The 9,258-nt window shown below is 40.5% G+C and overlaps 1 long non-coding RNA gene across 1 annotated transcript in view; it reads left to right on the plus strand.

Annotated features, from left to right (window-relative positions):
- LOC309872508 overlaps positions 1 to 8,295 on the plus strand; it is a 42,042-nt gene extending 33,747 nt beyond the window's left edge. The window contains exon 2 of the long non-coding RNA XR_014315919.1: positions 8,061 to 8,295. This is a non-coding gene — a long non-coding RNA (uncharacterized lncRNA). The remainder of the gene's footprint in view (positions 1 to 8,060) is intronic.
- Positions 8,296 to 9,258: the final 963 nt, after the last annotated feature.

Raw genomic sequence — 9,258 nt, forward strand, 5'->3', positions numbered from 1 at the left:
CATGACCTGAGCTGAAATCAAAGTCAGATGCTCAACCGACTGAGCCACCAAGGCACCCCTGGAAGAAGGAATAATTCTTAATAAATCTTAGGTACAGTGTAGGGAGTTGAATGGTGACCCCTCAAAAGATATGTCCACATCCCTACCCAAGAACCTGCAAACATTAGCTTATTAAAAAAAAATAAAATAAGGTCTTTGCAGATGTAATTAACTTAGATCTCCAAATGAGGTCAGACTGGATACTCGCCCCCACTTCATAACAAGTATCCTTATAGAGAGGCAGAGGGAGATTTGAGACAGACACAGAGGAGAAGGCCATGGAAAGACAGAGGCAGACACTGGGCTGACATAACCACAGGCCAAGAAACTCTTGGAGTCACCAGGAGCTGGCAGACACAAAGAAGACTTCTCCCCTCGAGCCTTCAGAGGGAGTGTGGCCCTGCCGATAGCTTGATTTCTCACTTCTGTCTCCAGAACTGTGAGGGAATAAATTTCTGTTGCTTCTACCACTGCATCTGTGATGCTTTGTCTCAGTAGCCACAGGAAATCAACACGGAAGGATGGGCTAGAGTGATGCTAGGGCTATAATTGGCAAAGGAGCCAGAATGGTCACATCTTGGGCTTGGACAAGTTCACAGTCATTTTTTAGTGTTGGCCCGTGATGGTCATAGAGCAGTCCTGTGTGCTGCAGATGTCCCGAGACATTGTTTAAGCTCAGGAGGAGCCCGGTGAGGCCAGTTGTGAGTGCCAGGCCAGTCACCAGTAACACCGAGGCCTGGCGGGTCTCCACGGACTGCTTTTCTCTTTCTCATGTGAGAGGATGGACTGTGGCTTTTATCACCAGCTGACAAAACCTATCACAACAGACGGGATGCCGAAGCTGCTGTGAGAATCCAGCTGTGTTCTATTAAGCCAGACGTTCAAGAGATTTACCAAAATGTAACACAGTGTCATTCTCACTAATTACAAAAAATGATTTTTCATAGAAATGTGACTTATGTTGACATACAATGTGATTATTACCATTATTTTAACTAAATAAATAAAGCCTCCCTAAACAAAAGCACTTTGAAATTCTCAGTAATTTTTAAGAGTATAAAGGGGTCCTCAAAGAAAAAATATACTAATTCAAAGAGGTACCTGTACCCCAATATCTACAGTCATCTACACAATATATACAGTCATATATACAATAGCCACATTATAGAAACAGCCCAAGTATCCATCTACTGATGAATGGATAAAGATGTGGCATACATACACAGTGGACTATTACTCGGTCATAAAAAGAATGAAATCTTGCCATTTGCAATGATGTGGATGGAGCCAGAGAGTATAATGCTAAGCGGAATAAGTCAGTTGGAGAAAGACAAATGCTGTATGATTTCACTCATATGTGAAATTTAAGAAACAAAGCAAATGAACGAAGGGGAAGAGAGAGAGAACCACGAAACTGACTCTTTAACTATAGAGAGCAAACTAATGGTTACTAGAGGGGAGGTGAGTGGGGGGATGGGTGAAATAGGTGGTGGGGATTAAGGAGGGCCCTTGTCATGATGAGCACCGGGTGTCATAGGCAAGTGTGAATCACTATATCATTCTCCTGAAACTCGAGTTACACTATATGTTAACTAACTGTATGTCAAATGAAAACTTAAAAAATATAAAATAGATTATCAAAAAATTGAATTAAATTTGAGAGTACAGACTAAACCTTTATACCTTCTTTTTTAAAAAAATTTATTTAAATTCCAGTGGAGCATCTTTTTACGTGTCTGTTAGCCATCTGTATGCCTTGTTTGGAAAAATGTCTTCTGCCCACTTTGAAACTGATTATTTGTTTTGTGGGTGTTGAGTTTTGTAAGTTCTTCATAGATTTTTGGATACTAGCCCTTTATCAGATATGTCATTTGCAAATATCTTCTCCCATTCTGAAGGTGGCCTTTTAATTTTGTTAATTGTTTCCTTCACTGGGCAAAAGCTTTTTGTCTTGATGAAGTTCCAATTGCGCAGTTTTGCTTTTGTTTCTCTTGCCTCAGAGGACACATCTAAGTAAGAAGTTGCTGGGGCAGACGTCAGAGAGGTTGTTGCCTATGCTCTCCTCTAGGATTTTGAAGGACTCCTATCTCACATTTAGGTCTTTCATCCATTTTGAATTTGTAGTGTGTGTTTGGTGTAAGAAAGTGGTCCAGTTTTATTCTTCTGCATGGAGCTGTCCAGTTTTCCCAACACCAATTGTTGGAGAGACTGTCTTTTTTTCCCCTGGATATTCTTTCCTGCTTTGTTGAAGATTACTTGACCATAGAGCTGTGGGTCCATTTCTGGGTTTTCTGTCCAGTTACACTGATCTATGTGTCTGTTTTTGTGCACTACCATACTGTCTTCATCACTACAGCTTTGTAATATATAAATAAAACTTATAAAACCAGTAAAACTTGAAGCCCGGAATTGAGATGTCTCTGGCTTTGTTTGTCTTTTGAAGGTCGCTTTGGCTATTTGGGATCTTTTGTGGGTCCATACGAATTGTAGGCCTGCTCATTCTAGCTCTGTGAAAATGCTGGAGATATTTGGATAGGGGTTGCACTTAATGTGTAGATTGCTTTGGGTAGTAGAGACATTCTAATGATGTTTGTTCTTCTAGTCCATGAGCATTGTTTTTCCATGTCTTTGTGTCATCTTTAATTTCTTTCATCAGTGCCTTATAGTTTTCAGAGCACAGATCTTTTAGCTCTTTGGTTAGGTTTATCACTAGGTATCTTATTGTTTTGTTGTAATTGTCAATGGACTCAATTCCTTAATTTCTCTTTCTGCTGCTTCATTACTGGTGTACAGAAATGCAACAGATTTCTGTATGTTGATTTTGTATCCTGTGACTTTGTAGAACTCATGTATCAGTTCTAGAACTTTTTGGTGGAGTCTTTGTGTTTCCTATGTAGAGTATCATGTCATCTGCAAAGAGTTGAAAGCTTGACTTCTTCCTTGCTGATTTGGATGCCTTTTATTTCTTCTTTTTGTCTGATTGCTGAGGCTAGGACTTTCAGTACTATGTTAGATAGTAATGGTGAGAATGGACATCCCTGTCTTGTTTCTTACTGTAGAAGAAAAGCTCTCTGTTTCTCCCCATTGAAGATGATATTAGCCATGATTTTTTTTTTTTTTTTTTTTTTTTTTTGTATACAGCCTTTCTGATGTTGAGGTATGTTCCCTTAACTCTACTTCATTGAGGGTTTTTATCAAGAATGGATGTTAAACTTTGTCAAATGTTATTTCTGCATCTATGGAGAGGATCATATGGCTCTTAGCCTTTCTTTTATCAATACAGTATTTCACGTTGGTTGATTTGCAAATATTGAAGCAGCCTTGCATCCCAGGAATCAATCCCACTCGACTGTGGTGCATGAATCTTTTAATGTACTACTGGAGTCGATCTGCTAGTGTTTTCTTGAAATTTTTGCATCCGTGTTCATCATGGATATTGGCCTGCAGTTCTCTTCTTTTAGTGGAAACTTGTGTGAGGTTTTAGAATCAGGGTAATGCTGGGCCATAGAATGGGTTTGGAAGTTCTCCTTCCATTTTTATTTTTTGGAATAGTTTAAGAAGAATCGGTATTAACTCTTCTTTAAATGTTTGGTAGAATTCTACTTTGAAGATATCTGGACCTGAATATTTGTTTCTTGGGAGATTTTTGATTATTGATTCCATTTCGTTGCTGGCTATGAGTCTGTTCAAGCTTTCAATTTCTTCCTGTTTCTGTTTTGTTAGTTTATATGTTTATATGTTTCCAGGAACTGATGAATTTCTTCCAGGTTGTCCAATTTGCTGGCATATGGGTTTTTTTTTTAAATATTCTAATTGTTTGTATTTCTGTGGTGTTGGTTATGTCTCCTCTTCCATTTGTGACATTATTTATTTTGCTCCTTTCTCTTTTCTGTTTGATAACTCTGATTAGGGGGCTTTTAATTTCATTAATTTTGTCAAGGAACTAAATCCTGGTTTCAATGATCTCTTCTACTGTTTTTGTTTGTTTGTTTGTTCTATATCATTTACTTCTGCTCTCATCTTTATTGTTTCCCTTCTGCTGGCATTAGGCTTTATTTGTTGTTCTTTTTCTAGCTCCTTTACGTGTAAGGTTAAGTTGTTTATTTGAGATTTTTCTTGCTTCTTGAGGTAGGCCTGTATTGCTACATACTTTCCTCTTGTGACTGCTTTTGCTGCATCCCAGAAGTTTTGAACAGTCATGTTTTCATTTTCATTGTTTCTATATCACTTCTGATTTTCTGGTTGACCCATTCATTCTTTAGTAACATGTTGTTTAACCTCCATGTATTTGTGTTCTTTCCACTTCTTTTTCTCTTGTGGTTGACGTCACTTATCACAGCTTTGTGGTCAGAAAATATGCATGGTATGATCTCAATCTGTTTGTACTTGTTGAGGCCTGATTTGTGACCTGGTATGTGATCTATTCTGGAGAATGTCCCATGTACACTTGAGAAGAATGTGTATTCTGCTGCTTTAGGATGGAATGTTCTAAACATATCTGCTAAGTCCATTTGGTTCTATGTGTCATTTAAAGGCCTTGTTTCCTATTGATCTTCTGCTTAGATGATATGTCCATTGCTATGAGTGGGGTGTTCAAGTCTCCTGCTATTATTGCATTATCATCAATGAGTTCCTTTATGTTTGTTATTAATTGTTTTATATATTTAGGTGCTCCCACATTGGGGCATAAATATTTACAGTTGTTAGATCTTCTTGTTGGCTGGTCCCCTTTGTTATGAAAGAGTGTACTTCTTCATCTCTTGTTACTTTCCTTGGTTTAAAATCTAGTTTGTCTGATGTAAGTATTGCTACTCTGGCTTTCCTTTAATGTCCATTTGCAGGATAAATGTTTTTCCACCCTCTCCCTTCAATTTGCAAGTGTCTTTAGTTCTAAAATGAGTCTCCTGTAGGCAGCATATAGATGTGTCTTGGTTTTTTAAATCCTCCTGACCCTTCATGTCTTGATTATATTGTTAGTCTATTTGCATTTAGGGTAATTATTGATAGATATGTATTTAGTGCCATTTTATTATTTGCTTTGTTGTTATTTCTGGAGATTTTTGCTGTTCCTTTCTTGTCTTTTTTGCTTTTGGTCTTTCCTTTCTACTCAAAGAGTTCCTTTTAATGTTTCTTCCAGGGCTGGTTTAGTGGTCACAAGTGCCTTCAGTTTTTGTTTGTCTGGGAAAACTCTTTATCTGTCCTTCCATTCTGAATGATAGCCTTGCTAGATAGAGTATTCTTGGCTGCAGATTTTCCCCATTCTGCATGTTGAATATATCCTGCCCCTGTCTTCTGGCTTGTCAAGTTTTGTTGAGAAATCTGCAACTAGCCTTATGGGTCTTCCTTGTAAGTCAGTGACTTCTTCTGTTTTGCTGTTTTTAGAATTATTTCTTCATCACTCTATTTTGCAAATTTTACTACACTAGGTGTTGGTGTTGGCTTGCTTTTATTGATTTTGATGGTGTTTGTCATGCCGCTTGGCTCTGGATGTCTGTTTCCTTCCCCAGATTAGGGAATAAAATCTACAATTTCCTTAAATAACCCTCTGCTCCCCTTTATCTCTCTTCTTCTGAGACTCCTATGATACAAGGCCATTAGGTTTGATGGAGATACTGAGTTTTCCAAGTCTATTCTCATATTCCACAATTGTCTCTTTTGTTCAGTGTCATTATTTTCCATTATTTTGTTTTCTATACCACTTTTTCATTCCTCTGCTTCTTTTATCCTTGTGGTCATTACATCTAGTTGGTTTCAAATCTCAGTTATTGTATTTTTCATTTTCAACTGATTCATTTTTAACACTTTTATGTTTTTGTTAAGGACCTCCCTGAAGTCTTTCATTCTTTTCTTAAGCCCATCTAGTATCCTTATGATTGTTGCTTTAAATTCTCCATCAAGCATGTTACTTATATTTGTTTCACTTAGATCTCTGGCCATGAATTTATCTAATTTTTCACTGTGATATTATCCTCTTTTGTGTGTTAGAAGAGTCTGTTATGTTTCCTGCTCCTAAGAGTAACGGCTTTATGAAGAAGAGGTCATAGTGTTCAGTCCTGGCACTTCAGGGAGTGTGTCTGGTGCATGTTGCATGTGGTCTACTGTTGTGTTTTGGCTGCTCTATCCCTCAGTGCTGTCACCTGCAGAGGCTCTCCTTGCCTCCAGTGGACAGCATTTGATTCTTGGACAGAATGTGGAGAGCTTTTACTGTGTGCTCTTGTCTGCTTGTTAAATAAGACCTGATACTCTTTCTCTCAGACCAAGGCCCTGCAGAACTCTCTGGTTGTGAGACAGGGTGTGGGCAGCAATTTCTGCTGGTCTTCTTGTAGTAGGACCACCCACTGGGAATGAGGCAAACTTGACCGGGAAGGGTAGTAGCGGCAGAATTTAGGGATGTGGGACCGGGTGTAAGTGGGCTGGCAGCCAGTGTCAGCCCTTACTGTTTACTACAGGTGTCTCTCTGTCTTTGCAGAAGGGTGGGGGAGGGAAGTGGCACCAGCCAGCTGTTTTGTCCCTGAGAGGCATCTCTGTGTTTGCTGCCTCTCAGGGAAGAACTCCAAGAAAAGTGAATAGTCATCCCCCTGTGCATCCCAGGAGTTTCTCAGATGGCTGTTTCCACACTCTTTGCCTCGGGGTTGTTTGTCTGCATTCTCTTCAGGATCAGTGTAGTCCTCTGGGCTCTATCACACCAAAACCTGCTGGCTTTGAAAACTCCAGGCTTTAGGGACAGGCTGTGGTGGGCACCTGTGCTGGTCTTCTGGGGTAGGGTCCTGCCATGCTGGGACAGATGCAAGCAGTGGTCCCAGAGCCCAGCGGTGTGGGACTTGGTGTAAGCAAGTTAGGCACCAGTGTTGGTGCTGCACTACTTCCCACAGGTGGCTCTGCATCTATGTTGAGGGGAGAGGGAGGAAAATGGCACCCACCCTCTCCTTCACCCCTGGATAGGCTTTTCCCTGTACTCTGTCTCTCAGGAATGGACTCCAAGAAGAGTGGGTAATCTCCCTTCTATGTGCCCCAACTGTTCTTCAGATTGCTGTTTCTACACCATCTGCCCCCGACCCCAGGGTTGTTTACTTGCCTTCTCTCCAGGAGTAGGGCTCTATCCTAGCCAAGGATATCTGCCAACCTTTAAAACCTGGTGGTTCCACAAACTCATGAAAACCAGCCCCTCTTGTTTTCCCAATGATTTTGGGAAGTGTTCTTCTTCTTCTTCTTCTTCTTCTTCTTCTTCTTCTTCTTCTTCTTCTTCTTCTTCTTCTTCTTCTTAAGAATCTAAAGAGTCAAGTTCTGGTAAGTATCAAGTTTTAGAAATGATGATTTTATTTATTTATTTGATAGAGAGAGACACAGTGAGAGAGGGAACACAAGTAGGGAGAGTGAGAGAGGGAGAAGCAGGCTTCCCATTGAGCAGAAGCCCAATGTGGGGCTTGATCCCAAGGACCCTGGGATCATGACCTGAGCCAAAGGCAGATGCTTAACACCTGAGCCACTCAGGTGCCCCGGAAAGTGTTCTTCTTATGCATATTCCTGTGTGCTCCTCTCTCGCCTTCCTCTATGACCTGGGCTTCCTCCCCTCCACAGTACCTGTAATCCGTTTCTTCCCCAAACCACATTTATGCATTTCCTGCCTTCCTCAATGTGACCTCTTCTCTTCCGTGAGTTGCTCAGTTTGTTTTGTTAGTCCTAGGGTTGATTTCTGGGGTATTTAGGATGATTTGATAGTTATCTAGTTGTGTTGGATAGATAAGATGAGCCTAGAGTCCTCCTCCTATGCCTCCATCTTAACCCCTCCCCATTTTTAAGTCTTTTAATGTAGATTACCAAATGCAAAAAGAAAAAAAGAGTATAAAGAGGTTCTGAGATAAAAAGTGTTAATCACTGGTCTAGCTTATTGTCAGTTTTTGAAAATATGCTATGTGTCCTAATTTTTAGAGAGAGGGTTCCATATATGTCCACTAATTCAAACTTCCTAATTCTCATCATGTATTTCTTTACTAAGGTTGTTTTGTTTTGTTTTGCTCTAGGTCCAACATGAGGCTTGAACTTATAACCCTGAGATCAAGAGTTGCATGGTGTACTGACTGATCCAGCCAGGGGCCCCTCTTTGCTAGGTTTTTGAATGCCTGACCCGCCAATGATCTGGAGAGCTGAAATTTCACACTTTGATGATTAACTTGTCAATTTCTTCCTGTAGTTCTATCAATGTTTACTTTGTATATTTCAAAGGTACTTGATTAAAGCAGATTGTCTGTCTTACTAGCTATGTGATCTAGGATAATTTACTTATTCCCTCTGGGCTTTATTTTTCCAATTTGTAATATGTGGATAATAATGGTATTACCTAATACAGTTGTTATCACTAAATATTTGCTGTTGATACCTTCAATAGCAGTGATTAGTGTAGGAGCAGAAAAGAACAGTTGGATTTATTCAATTGAACTTCTGGCCAGGGAAAATGTTGGGGGGAAGAAACATTAGTGAATAAAGATAGCAAGGTGGAAAAGTAATAGTGGAGCATGTAGGCTGGATAAGAAGAGAGGTGACAAGCCTGAGCTGTATGGGCAAGGTGCCCTGGGCATCTTAATTAGAGTGAAGAACAAACATGTGAGAGGGGGTACTGAGTGAGCTAGTGAGACAATTAGTAGGGTAAATCTGAGGTCTGATGGGATGTCCCAGATGTGAGCAGAAGGAAGGGGTTAGGGTAATGGACTGATCATCTACATGGCTGCTAAAGCCACACAGAGCAGTACCAGGGATGGTACTGGATGGAAATGAGAACCTAAAGTCTCTATATAGGTGACAGTGGAGAAGCAAGATTGCAAAAACAGGATAGGTGATGCTTTGAGAGCGGTACTGGCAGCAGAGTGAATGCCAGTTCTGTATGCAGTATGGGGACTTGGAGAATGAGACCCTGCACTAGAGGCAAATACAGGGTAAACACTTTCAGGAGAGCAAGCTTTCAGGGCAAAGGGATGAAGGGGCTTCATGGGGGTAGTGGGGAGCGCATTTACTGTGGAACAGAGCAAAGTGTAATGCCTGGGGGAGGGAAGAGTGGGCCAGTGGGTCAAAGGAGAGAAAACACAGGACTTTTCATTTTGACCAAGGATGAGAAAGTGTGAGGCATGCTGGGATTGGCCGTCTGCAAAGTTCTGAATAATATTCTAGACAATGAGGCCCGGAACAGGGCCCAAGATAGTGTCAGTTTCTTAACGGTTCAGGAAA

This window comes from Mustela nivalis (genome assembly GCF_964662115.1).
Source record: "Mustela nivalis genome assembly, chromosome: 8".
In the NCBI taxonomy this organism is placed as follows: Eukaryota; Metazoa; Chordata; class Mammalia; order Carnivora; family Mustelidae; genus Mustela; species Mustela nivalis.